Below are 13880 nucleotides of genomic sequence, written 5' to 3'. Positions count from 1 at the left end.
CCCTGATGTTGGGAAAGATGGAGGGCACAAGGAGAAGGGGACGACAGAGGACAAGATGGTTGGATAGTGTTCGCGAAGCTAGCAGCATGAGTTTGACCAAATTGCAGAAGGCAGTGGAAGACGTGCCTGGCGTGCTCTGGTCCATGGGGTCACGAAGAGTCGGACATGACTAAACGACTAAACAACCAAACAACAACGAACTGTGAACTGTGGAAAGCTTAACTAAGTGAACCACAGTAAGATTCCCTTGCCTACTTTTGGGTGCCATGGCACAAATAAATACTGAGGAGGAAATCAGGAGAACAGTATATGAAAATCAGAATCTTCAATGCATATTTATGTGCATGATTTTATAGTGCTGTACAAATTTATTGCTTATGTGAATTATATTGTTACCTGTCCCGGGTTCATATATTTATTTGCCTGCCCTTCACCATAATGTCCACAAGGTGAGTGACAATAATTTTAGGAGGAGGGGGGTTAGAAATCAAAATAATCAGATAATAAAATAAAATAAAAATATTCTAGTGCTCAGACTGAGTATTAGCATTTGCTAAGACATCATGATATACTCAAACACGGGGGTGATATATATCCCACCAAAATCAATGGTAGAATCCATAAATGAAAACTTGCAAGACACTTGAGGGGTTAAACTTTTACCACTGTGACTAAGGTAAGTGGAAATGTTCTCATTTCCCGTGCTGAATTCTTGCAGTAAGAAGAATAAAGTGTTACACAGTCATTGCCTTAGGCTAGCCTAAGTCAGTTTAAAACCTTAACAAAAATGTAATAAAATGGTAGTGGTATCCAGCTATCGAACTTTAAATATAACTTTTTTTTATTAAAAAAAATCTATTTTTTTAATTTTAATAGGTCTCATAGTGAGAAATTGGTTCAGAAAGCCAGCATTGATCTGTAGTTTAAAAGTTCATAACTGCTACAAAATTAATACATGCATTGTATAGGTGGGTGTAAGCTCTAGGACATAACAATGCTATGGGGTTTTGTGGAGTGGAAATTATAGTTTAATATCTCAGCTCTGGGAAGAAAACATAAGCTCCTATTTCCAACTAACTTCCTTAGCATTTGTAGTGTGGTGCTTGCTATGGCAGAATGACTGCTTAGAAAAATTAAAGGACTATCTGCTCAAGCAGCCATTTTGCAGATTTTTAATGTCAGATGTACCCAAACCGAAAACAATTGCAACACAGCTATGTGAAAGAACAAACATCAGTTTATAAAAAAAAAAGTATGATTCATGCAAACTTTTCACCATTTGCATTCTCTCTGTGTTCTCAAAGGATGATTCCCCAAAGCAAGGATACTTTTTTAAAAACGGATTCCCTGAAAAATAATTCTGATTTATAAAGTGGCATTCAGTCACCTTTTTAAAAGCATTGTAAAGTGTATACAAGCCATCAGGGAAATGAGAATAGGGATGTTAAGCCTTTGTAAGGAAAGCTATGAATTATTGCTGGCATAATAACTACTATGCGTGCCTGTGAAAGTCAATAAATTTTATATTAAAATCTGCATAATATGTCTAAGAACTGAAAGTGTAAATGGGCAGGAGAGGGGAGACAACTTTCACAGATTTTCTTTTTACAAAGGTGGAGCCGCAAATTATTATTATTATTTTGCATTGGATAAATCATCACTATCTGTTTATTTGTATGCCACTTTCCCCATCTCCCGCCTAGGGTAGTGCAGACATTCTCATTCAGGCTCTCACTGAGAGGGGCCTTTTGCCCACCATTGTCACTGTCATCCCACATGGCAGCCAGCAAATAACCCACAATCTGCAACTTCACTGAGACATCCCAGATAGGTCACATGGCTTTAGGGGTTCGAAGTCCCCAAAGAAAGTAACATCTCTGAGAGACTGGACCTGAGTTTAGCTACAATACAATAAACTGCCATGCCTTTATTATTACAGCAGTACCTCTAGTTACGAACTTAATTCGTTCCAGAGGTCCGTTCTTAACCTGAAACTGTTCTTAACTAGAGGTGTGCTTTCGCTAATGGGGCCTCTCGCTGCCTCTGCACTGCCGGCACATGATTTCTGTTCTCATCCTGGGGCAAAGTTCCCAACTCGAGGTAACTCTTCCAGGTTAGCAGCGTTTGTAACCTGAAGCGTTTGTAACCTGAGGCATTTGTAACTCGAGGTACCACTGCATTATTATTTAATAAATTTGTTAGTCGCTTTCTCTTGCCCAAGGCAACCCAACGCAGCTTACAACCATTCAGTCCAGGTTATTCATAGTCGCTCCCCACAAAAAATGAGAATTTGCGTCTTCAAAAATGAGGACGCTTATTTGCATGCTTGTGTGCAAACTCAGAAATAATTGAGATAATTTAAATAGAGATATAATACATCTCACCATAGTGGGGAAGTGGCCAGGTGCTGCTGTTGAAAGGCAACTTCAAGGCTCTTGCACGCTCTTTTTTTGTTCTTCATCTTTAAACCAGGCTTGCACTGTACAGCACTCCAATAGAGGACACTGTCAAGTAAGTCACATGGCCTGTCTAAGATGCAAGCATTTCTAAAGCATATATTTAAATCATATTTTACTACTTTTTACATGGGCTTACCCAGTGGTTTACCATCCAGGCATTACCCAGACAAAGACCTGCTTCACTTCAGCAGGGCTGCCACTTCATTTCTTCAGACCTGTAGCTGTATCTCAAACACTATGGTACAAGGTACTTACAAGCAATGTTCCAGGGCCCATTTGGGTCATGGTCAACTTGTCATACAAACAGAATTATGCTTTCCCTACAAAGGCTCTTCTATTCTTAACAAATGCTCCAAAAACTTCTGCTAATATAGAAAGTGGAAGTCAGATTATGAATGAAAACACAAAGGTGAAAGCATACAACACCGGTTCTGGTCCAACTGCACTGCCCGCTGGTTAGTTTCCAGACACCATTCAAAAAGCTGTTTTTACCCATTAAAGCCAAATGCAGCTTAGGAGCCCAATACCTAAGAGACTGACTCGTCCTATAGAAACCTGCTGGGACACTGGGTTTGTCATCTGAGGCCCTTCTCTGTGTCCCACCTCTTAAAGAAGCACAAAGAATGGCGACCAAAGAATGGACCTTCTCTGTTAAAAGCCTCCTGTCTTTGGAACTCTCTCCCGGGGAAGCATGCCTGGCACCAACCATACTATCATTTCAACACTAGGTTAAAAACATTTTTATTCTCCAGGGCATCTGGGCATGATTTTGTTACCGTTACTCTTGATATCATGCATCACTTAATGCACTTTTATTACATTTCATTTCATTGTATTATGTTGTTGTTGTTGTTGTTTAGTCGTTTAGTCGTGTCTGACTCTTCGTGACCCCATGGACCAGAGAACGCCAGGCACTCCTGTCCTCCACTGCTCCCCGCAGCTTGGTCAGACTCATGCTGGTAACCTCGAAAACACTATCCAACCATCTCGTCCTCTGTCGCCCCCTTCTCCTTGTGCCCTCCATCTTTCCCAACATCAGGGTCTTCTCCAGGGAGTATTCTCTTCCCATGAGGTGGCCAAAGTACTGGAGCCTCAGCTTCACAATCTGTCCTTCCAGTGAGCACTCAGGGCTGATTTCCTTCAGAATGGAGAGGTTGTATTATACACATTGTAAATTGCTATGAGTCTTTCTTATATACTGTATTTTTTGCTCTATAGGATGCACTTTTTCCCCTCCAAAAATGAAGGGGAAATGTGTGTGCATCCTATGGAGCGAATGCAGGCTTTTGCTGAAGTCTGGAGAGTGAAGCTCTCCAGGCTTCAGGAAGCTATCCGCAAGCCTTCGGAGCGCGGAGGGAGTGCCCGCTGGGCTCCGAAGGACTGCAGATAGCAGCCTGCAGCCCGAAGCCCAGGGAGCTCAGTGCTGCACACCCCGGGCTTTGGGCAGCTATCCGCAAGCCTTCGGAGCCCAGCGGGAGTTCCCACCGGGCTCCGAAGGCTTACGGATAGCAGCAAGCTCTGGGAGCGAAGGCGAGGTTGCACGCAACTTTGTCGCCGCTCCCGGACCCATTCTGGGGGCTGGGCTTGGGGTAAGCTCAGGCTTCTCCAGCCCCGTGGCTAAAAAGGAAGCCAAGACAGTGAGCGGGATCCATCCCGCTCGCTGTCTTGGCTTCTGCCAAAGCCACGCGCAACCTCTCCTGGCTGGAGAGGTTGTGCGTGGCTAAAGAGGAAGCCAAGATGGAGCAGGATGGATCCCGCTCGCTGTCTTGGCTTCTTTGCTCTTTGGGGCTGGGGAGGGAAATATTTTTTTTTCCTTTATTTTCCCCCAAAAAAACTAGGTGCGCCCTATGGTCCGGTGTGCCCTATAGAGCGAAAAGTACGGTATAAAGCGATAGGCAAATCTAATAAATCATCTCAAATCATTCACAGAATCAGATGTAGGTTCAAAACATCCCTCTGCATTGGAGGGAATGGAAAAGCCCCTTTATATGGTGGCTCCATTTGCTCAGAGTGCATGTACACTAGGCTTTGGGCCAGGGACGTTGTGTGGAATTATGACCCACTGAACCATGGAATATATTTTCTACTCTATTCTGCTGAGGATCATAGCTTACACACGTTTCCAGAGCCAGCATAAGAGTAACCCTCTGATCTAGCCTTCCTTTTCATATGTGCCTAAAAATAATTAGTAATAGATAGGGATATAATTTAAAATCTGCCTTAAGGGATACTGCTTTTGACATATATTCTTGAGATACATTTTCAGAAATAATATTCTAGCCACCAGGGATCGTCATATGAAACCTTTAATGTGATTAAAGTGGGCCAGCATCCATAGTCATCTAGAGCTAGTTGGGAAGAGATTATATTATTGTGTTTTTTTAAAAAAAAAATGGGGGAAATGGAATCTAAGACAACGCCAAGAACAGGTTTTTTTATTTATTTTTAAAAGCTGCAGAGTGCTGCTAGATCAGAAAGCTACGCAAAGGATACTTAACGTTCTAAGAATATGGGAGTTAAATTATAGGAAATGCACAGGAAGCTACAGCAAAAGGTACACCACTCAGTTTGAAAAGGATGTGGACCTATCTGTCAGCAAGGAGATTGCTGCAGCATAGAGTGCTGTCCCACCTCAAGTTTCAGCGGAGATTTTATTACTATATTCTCCCATAAACTATTTTATATGCATGGTAACACACTGCAAGGCACGCATTCATCAGCCAGCAAGCTCTCACGTTGAATACAGACACTCTTGTAAAGGGGCATTGCAAACTTGAAATAAGATTAGTTTATAAGCATTTTCAAGGTCTATGCCTTTCCATGCTGATTTGGCTAGTATTATATGGTAAATCACATTTCCCTACCTTTTCTCCGCTGGACGGTATGAAAGGTGGGGGGAAATCAATTGGTAATAAAACTAAATTTGCTGTGACTAGGCCAAAGTAAACAAGGGGGCAGGAGGCACAGAAGAGAGGAATGGATTTAAAGCAGAAGCCTATAAAAATGCTGGTTTTTGAAAAGGACCCCTCCCCCCCAAAAAAACCAAACCCGCTACACCATTTTCAGCCAGTAGCAAGCCAGGACTCTCTTTAGACCAGCTTCCTTCAATTAAATTGCATCATCAAACTACACAATGCCACAATAAGGAAGCATTTAGATAACAGGAATATGGGATTCTCTGGAAAATGCATGATTTTACATGTGGCTCCCACAAAACCACTAAGGAATTAAAGTTTATAGCCTTGGGATTAAACAGTAAAAGTAAAAACAGAAAACAGAAACAAACCACAGATCTGGTGCTTGGTAGCACCACCCAGAACAATGACTCTATACATAGCTCCTGATGATCCCAGCAAAAATCTCCTATAAGGAGCTGCCAATGGACTGCAAGAAAAGCCTCCATTGGCATCAACAGGAACTTCCTGAGATTAATGTCACATCACGTTTGGTCCTTAGAATGCTAAGTGTTCAAAGTGTCTGTTGGCTCCTCATGAGGCCTGCACTATACATACACCAGAATGAGGTGAAACAGTCCCGAGACAGTGCAAAGGACTGACAGTGTCACTTCAGACTATGGATGGGCAATCATATTTTTTAAAGTCCCCACCTATGTCAAAAATTGTCTGCAAATAAAAAACGAGCACAGCAGGCAAAGAGCTCATTTAGAAATTCGCTCCCCAGTGTGCCACCTTTTAGTATGTAGAAGAATCATGTTTGGAATAGGACTGTGGGCCACCTGTGGAACCCACACCTCCCACATGGGGCCACCTGTGGCCCTACCTCCTATATTAGTGTTAGGTATGCACACCACTGAGCCTAGGGCTTGCCGATCGGAAGGTCAGTGGTTCAAATCCCTCTGACGGGGTGAGCTCCCGTTGCTCGGTCCCAGCTCCTGCCAACCTAGCAGTTCAAAAGCACATCAGAGTGCAAGTACATAAATAGGTACCGCTCTGGCGGGAAGATAAATGGCATTTCCGTGCGCTGCTCTGGTTTCGCCAGAAGTGGCTTAGTCATGCTGGCCACATGACCTGGAAAAACTGTCTGTGGACAAATGTCGTCTCCCTCGGCCAGTAAAGTGAGATGAGTGCCACAACCCCAGAGTCATTTGCAATTGGACTTAACTGTCAGGGGTCCTTTACCTTTTATGCACACCTGCAAGGGAAAGACTACTAATTCACTCTCCATATTACAACATTCAATACCCATGGAAAGTCTACATGTCAAGGAGTTCCCTTGAAGATGCCCATGCATAACACCTGTACTTTGGGAGTAGGCACATGGCCCTGCAGCCTTGTTCTGTGTATGGGTCTCCTTCACACACTGCATGTGCAGGGCTCACGCTGCATTCAAAGGCAGAATCCCTTGTAATGCAGTCCCACCCTAACAGCATAGCAAACTACGATTTAGCAGAATAAGCTTACATAGAAGAAAAGCCTGGGATTGGTGATATTCTGACAGCAACTGAGTGAAAAGGTGCCCCAGCACATTTGTCAATCGCACTAAAGACTGGAAAGATGGAGCAGGAAAAAAGTGGGGCTGTAAAGAAACTATAGGCATGGCAGATCAGATTATGATCCATGTAATGTAAGATTTTGCAATTAGTGTAAAGCTGGGCAGCCTTTTCATTAGGAATGTAAGTAAGCTGCCTTACTCTAAAACCAGACCATTGGGCCATTTATCCCAGTATTTTTAATACAGTGGCTTTCCAGGGTTTCAGACAGTTCCTTGCCCTAGCACCTTCGAACTGCTGAACTATCAGCAAAAATTACAGTTGCTGTGTACCTGGGCAGAGGAGAAGAGAGTCTACTTGCGCAAAAGTTTCCATGAAAATGTTCTGCAGAAAGAGAGTTGGAATCTTACACATGAAGAGATTTTATGGAATGAAGAGCAGTGGTTGTCCTGTTTGCTGTGGCCTTCACCCTAGTTCAGAGTTGTGTAATTGCATTTTTGGAAGGTGGGATGATCCGGCAAGTGCAAGAAGGCTTTCCATCTGTCAGCAAGAAAGTGGCTTGTCCTCACGAATCTTTGCTTTCCATAGTCAACAATGTGACCCAGCCGTACACACAGTTCTCTGGATCACAGGCTGATTTTAATGAGATGATTCCGGGTAATTGGTTTGTGGAACTCCGGGCCAAGGAGGCAAAGCGAAATTCTACCACCATAGATGCAGAAGCAGAATCCACTTACTGACCTGTCAGTCTTCAGAAATGTCAGTACTCTGCATGCTGATATACCATCAGATAAAGCTGGCACTGCTATATGATCTTTCCATTTTTAAAAGACAGTCACAAATAATGAGCAGGAGATGTCCAACCATAAATATCACAGGCAACTTTTAAAATGAAATTATTGATTAAACAACATCCATCTTCATGTTCATTTTCATTAACTGTCAGCATGGGGCTCCTGAAACATAACTTCTTGTTTCCTTAATATGATTTGGGAAAGAAAAAAATTAACACATTCACTCTCTCAAAACAATTTAATTTTGTACTCTGTATAGCTTGTAGCAAACAGCTATTAGGCGTTCTCGAGATAATGAATCACAATATGATACATGTCTGTTTACCAGGACGTTGTCAGCCCTGTCTCCTTAACATTCCTTATCATCATTCAGTTGAAAAATCCCAGCACACCAGTTTCTTAGCACTGAATGGTTAAGTGGATTCCACACTCTTTTCTGCTGCATATTCATTTCATAAATGTCACCGCACCCACTGAAGTTTCTGAGATGAAAAAAAGAGGGAGAAATGAATGGAGATGAATTGTTTAATGGGTTACTTCAACTGTCCACAATTTATAACTTCTTGTGTTCCTTGCTGTGAAAAAGACTGAAATACCTGCTTGAACAGTAGTATCTTCAGTTTCTAGTACCATGGTCAGCTCCAGCTACATTCACATAAATGAAGGGAAACAGACTTAATTTTTAATTCATCATGAGGATTATATTTGGTAAAAAAAACACCCTGACTTTTCACTGCATATCCCACCTTTCTACAGAATATTCAAGATGGTGTACATTAACTTTAATTGTGAACTGCCCTAGAATCCATTTTTCGTGGACAATATTTGAACATTTTAAATAAGTATATAAACATATAAAAGAAACAACACAAAATACAAGTGCACAATAACAATTGCACTCATCTAATAAAACAGATGAAAAACAGCTATAAAGGCAATTGTGCTGTAACATCAACTTAACAGCAATAAACTGGAAAAGCTGGCTGAAATTTACCTAAACCTGTTATATCCTTCCTAGGAAGCTCATCAGCTCTATCCAACCCTGCACCCCGCCGCTCCTGTGAATGAATTCACTGGCTGTACTAATCAATCTTATCTTCACCCAGCAGAAAAAGATTATTCAGTAATGATCCATTTTGAATATTCTGCATTACTGAGAAAAACAATTGCTTTTTTGTGATGCATTTCTTGTTTGCTTCTGTATTTAAAATCTCAAGGGCTTTTAACTCTCACCTGATGGTGTTCTTTGGAGCCAGGCTACATCTGACACTAAACTCTGATTATTGCTGTTTTCTTCTGGGAAGGTCATTCAGCATTAGGATGATGCATACAGCTCCTCTGGATTCAGGAGTCAGACTCTGGTACCTCCTGATCCCCAAACCAGAGTCAGTCCAGAGAGGTAGTCAAAGTGGTGGTCCACAGACCAGTCAGTGCCTATCCACAAGCCACTGGCTTCCAGTCCCCAGTGACTCCACTACAGCCCATATTTGACTTTTGGGACCATATATGGGACTGGTTCCTGGCACACTGGGGGGGGGGGTGCCAGTTCACCTCATCAGAGAGCTTGAGAAAAACTGGCCTATGGAATCAAGATGCAACTTATTCTTTTCTTTCCAAGAAACTGAGCATCTGGATGTTAGAGCAGGTTAGATAATCTAAAGAAGTAGGGAGAGTGGAAGCATAAGCCACCTGAGTTTTTTCTCACCACACTTTCAGGTCTTATCTAAAGAGGAAGATGTATTCACTGAACACAAATATAGACACATCTTCTTGGACATGACTTGAAAGTGCAGGGAAAGGATGCTTCTCATACTTCCTTTCCCATTACTCTTCTGGAACTTCTATAGTAATGATTACTATACCTCGCTGCATTTTGGGTTTATGGACCACAATAAAGCCATGTGTACAAAGCAGCTATAAAAGGATAAGAACTACTGACAGAGTGAATAATCTCATAGGTTGGATCCAGATGGAAGACATGGTTAGAGCAGAGCGTTAAGTTACTCCCTCTAGTTGAGCATACTTAAGTTTGCATCCAACCCTATAAATTCAATAATCTGAACATAAGATGAACCTGATGGATCAGGCCAATGGCCCATCTAGTCCAACATCCTGTTCTCAGAGTGGCCAATCTGATACCTATGGCAAGGAAGATCAAAGCACAAAAGCACTTCCCTGCCATGCTGCAACCGTGATTTCCAGCAACTAGTATTCAGAAACATTACTGCCTCTGACCATGGAGGCAGAGCATAGCCATAATGGTTTATAGCCTTAGATAGGTATAAATGAGACCATTTGTATCTCTTGGCCTAATAAATACAGGACAGTGAAATCTCCTTCTGATGGGTGACAATTAATTGTGATGGGTTTGAAAATGTTTGTCTGCCAATTAGCTCAGGCATCACAGACTTGCAGGGATAAACAATAGCAATATTTGTTTAGCCGAATATATTGATTGCCCTATCTGGCAACAAAAGGAAGAGTGTTAATGATGTCAGCAGAGAACAGAAGAGAAAGAGCTTGGTTTCAAATGGAATTTGTATTGAAGAAAGTAAGATCTCAGGGTGACATATTAAAATTAATTTAAACTGCAACGAAATCCCAGGATGAGGAATCTGGCAAGGCAATTTGTTCTGCAAAACCTTTTCATCATCGGGGGAAATGGGTCGGTTTTATTAGGCTTCTCCCAGATTCCCACCAACGTTGTATACAGTTGGGCAGAAGAAAAAAGGAGATCTATTGACTCACAATTAATGCACTTTGAATCAAAATAGCACAAATTATTATCATAACCACCACCACCACCACCATGTATGTATCCACACCAATGGTAGCCAGCATAGTGCTATCCACATGTTATCAGCTTCCAGCTTCCATCAGCCACAACCAGAATGGCCAATAGTCAGGAATGATGGGAGTTGGAGTCAAAGAACATCTGGAGGGAAATGATCTATAATGAAATTAAGAAGGTCCTTAGGTGGACTTTTCCTAAGAAACCAGAGGCTTTTCTCTTGGGCATGGTTGGCCAATTGGTGTTAAAGACGGATAGGATTTTCTTTATGTATGCCACTACAGCAGCAAGAATTCTACTGGCAAAGTATTGGAAGATGCAAGAACTACCTACTCTGGAAGAATGGCAAACAAAGGTGATGGACTTTATGGGACTGGCCGAGATGACGGGCAGAATCCGTGACCAGGGGAAAGAGACAATGGAAGAGGACTGGAAGAAATTTAAAATATATCTAAAAAACAATTGTAAAATTGAGGAATGTTAAGATGTCAGGGGGTAAGAGTTAAAGAAGTGCAGCAGTAACTAAAAAACTAAAGGAAACCTTATGAAAGGGAATTAAGACAATGGACTTAAGGGTTGCTAAAGAATCATTAAACAAGGATGCAGGGATGGGAGGTATGGGGAAGTCAAAAGAAAGAAGAGTATGAAATGACGAATTTGAAGTTACATGGGTTTAATTGTTTGGTGTGCATTGTTTGTTTTTTGTTTTTTTGTGTTTGTTCTGTTGTGTTTTTTACTATTTGTCTGAAAAACGAATAAAAATTAATTTAAAAAAAAATAAAAAAACAAAGAACATCTGGAGGGCACCACATTGGTGACCCTTGTTCTATACAATGTATTCCATAGGCATACATTCCTGCCACATTAGAGAAAGGGGGTGAGATTAGCATATATATATATATATTATCCTCATAAGCACCAGACTGCCAAGCACTCTCAGTTCAGTTCACTTTCAACTGAGAAATTCATCTGATCAATCCCTGACAGCTGTTGTTCATGTCTCAGCTCAGAGAGAGAGAGCAGGAGAGAGACAGAGAAATAATGGCACTCTTATTAATGCGCATATCATCTTGCCTATGGGAATATCAATATGCATAAAGTTTCAAAGTGATACTTGAGCTGTTTGCCACTTACCTCCCGTGGCTGACATTAGTGCTACAAGAAAATATCATCCCTAGAAAAGAGGCTAGTGATCTGAAGAAGGTGACAGAGACCCAACGGGCCCACTTTGAGAGTAGGCTTTCGGTGCTGCCATGGATCTTCCTGCAGGAGGATTCTTGCACTTGCTTTTGACATTGTCATGTAAGGTAATTGTCTTAGAAGTATGCTGGTGTGAAAACTGACATGGATTCAGTTATTTCCTATTATCAGTGGCAGGGAACTGATCACTTGGCCCTTTTTGCACAGCATGGAAACCACAATGATCAGCTGGTGGGTCTTCAGTGCACAGAGCCTCACAAGCCACAATGACCAGCTGGTGATCACTGAAGCTTCTGTGCGCTGCTATCCCTTGCTATCAGCTGCCCACTGGCTGGATCCAGTTCTCCAACACACAGACACACACATACATACTTTGGGCGCAATGTTTCAGAAAACATATTCATACCTTGGGTTGAATATGCTTCATGTGGAGCGCGTTCGAGTTGTGCTCTGCGGCAACCCGGAAGTAACGGAGCGTGTTACTTCCGGGTTTTGCCGCCCACGCATGCGCAGATGCTCAAAATGACATCACGCGCATGCGCAGAAGTGACAAAAAGTGACATGCCATTGCTAGTTATGTTTGCTTCTAGATGTGAACAGGGCTCCGTAACGGATCCCATTCATATCCAAAGGTAAAAAGGTAAAGGTAAAGGTACCCCTGCCCGTACGGGCCAGTCTTGACAGACTCTGGGGTTGTGCGCCCATCTCACTTAAGAGGCCAGGGGCCAGCGCTGTCCGGAGACACTTCCGGGTCACGTGGCCAGCGTGACATCGCTGCTCTGGCGAGCCAGAGCCGCACACGGAAACGCCGTTTACCTTCCCGCTGGTAAGCGGTCCCTATTTATCTACTTGCACTCGGAGGTGCTTTCGAACTGCTAGGTTGGCAGGCGCTGGGACCGAGCAGCGGGAGCGCACCCCGCCGCAGGGATTCGAACCGCCGACCTTTCGATCAGCAAGTCCTAGGCGCTGAGGCTTTAACCCACAGCGTCACCTGCGTCCCTTATCCAAAGGTACCACTGTACAAAGAAACAAATGATGATGATGATGGGGTGAAATTGCTATGCACATGTCATTATAAACCAGATCCTTGTCTCCTAGCTTGCTATTAGGATAAACTCTGTTTCTTTTCTCCTGCTGTTACTCATCATGGAACATGAAGCAGAGAAAGTGGTCCTGGCTTAGGTGAATTTGTCATCACAGAGAGAAACGTCGTAGCCTCATTGATATGGGACAGATAAATTAGCAGAGCGTCTGTTCTAAGGCTATTGATTTCAATGTACAAATTTATTTTTTTATTTATTTAAAATACCAACATTAAGAGACCCTCCCAATTCCATGCGTGGAAGCCAAATTGAGTGACAGTTAAATCTTAAACACTGGCAGCCAAGCAACATATCCCACCACATATGAGAGCAGCAAGTTAACCTATCTGAAGCTTTCCCAAAAAGTCACCTTTTAGGCAACACTTCTATTTCCTTTTTATGCCTGAATTATGCTTTATGGAATTTTAGAGATTGGTTTTTCTCATACCGTCCAAGAGAAACTTCTGGTATTTAAGAGCCACTCATTTGATACATAAAGGCAATTCTGGTATTGCTAGGGGGGGTGCATTGTAGAAAATGGCAAAGAAAATAAATGTTTCTCAAAATAACTATGCTTTTGTAACATATTCATTTACTTGATTTGGCATTATTTGGGGAAACTTGAAAGGAATACCAACAATTCAAGTTAGGAAATTCTCCCACATGTAATCTTGTCAAGAAAATATTCAAAGTCATGAAAATATTCAAAGTCATGAAAATATGCTCAAGCCAAAATTATGCCTTAAAATTCAGAGGACTCTACATTTGATCAACGTGTGGCTCCAAGTAATTAAGGAAGATGTGGAAACAATCATCTATGGACATCTAGATCTGGACATCTATGTTCTAGTGCATGGACATCTATGATGGACATCTATGATCTAGAGCATGGACATCTATGATGGGTTGCCAACTTATGGGAAACTGATTCACCTAAACCTGAAGTTTACTGTCCGGAAAGCATCCAGAAGCTTTTTCACACCCTGGGGGTGGGAGGTGGGGGTAAACATTGTAGCCTAATAAAGTCCTGAAGGTGTTGCTACAATGGTGTATTGGAATGTTGACAGTTCTTACTGGGGGATACTTAGCCATGCAGGTCCCACT

The 13880-nt window shown here is 42.2% G+C and overlaps 1 protein-coding gene across 1 annotated transcript in view; it reads right to left on the bottom strand.

Annotated features, from left to right (window-relative positions):
• LOC307224541 (uncharacterized protein) overlaps nucleotides 1-13880 on the bottom strand; it is a gene marked incomplete at its 5' end in the record, with an annotated part of 127428 nt that overhangs the window by 32856 nt on the left and 80692 nt on the right. The window lies entirely within an intron of this gene.

Source organism: Podarcis cretensis (genome assembly GCF_951804945.1).
Source record: "Podarcis cretensis genome assembly, chromosome: 9".
NCBI lineage: Eukaryota > Metazoa > Chordata > Lepidosauria > Squamata > Lacertidae > Podarcis > Podarcis cretensis.
The sequence above is the reverse complement of the archived record's forward strand: the minus strand, read 5'-3'. Positions and strand labels throughout refer to the sequence as shown.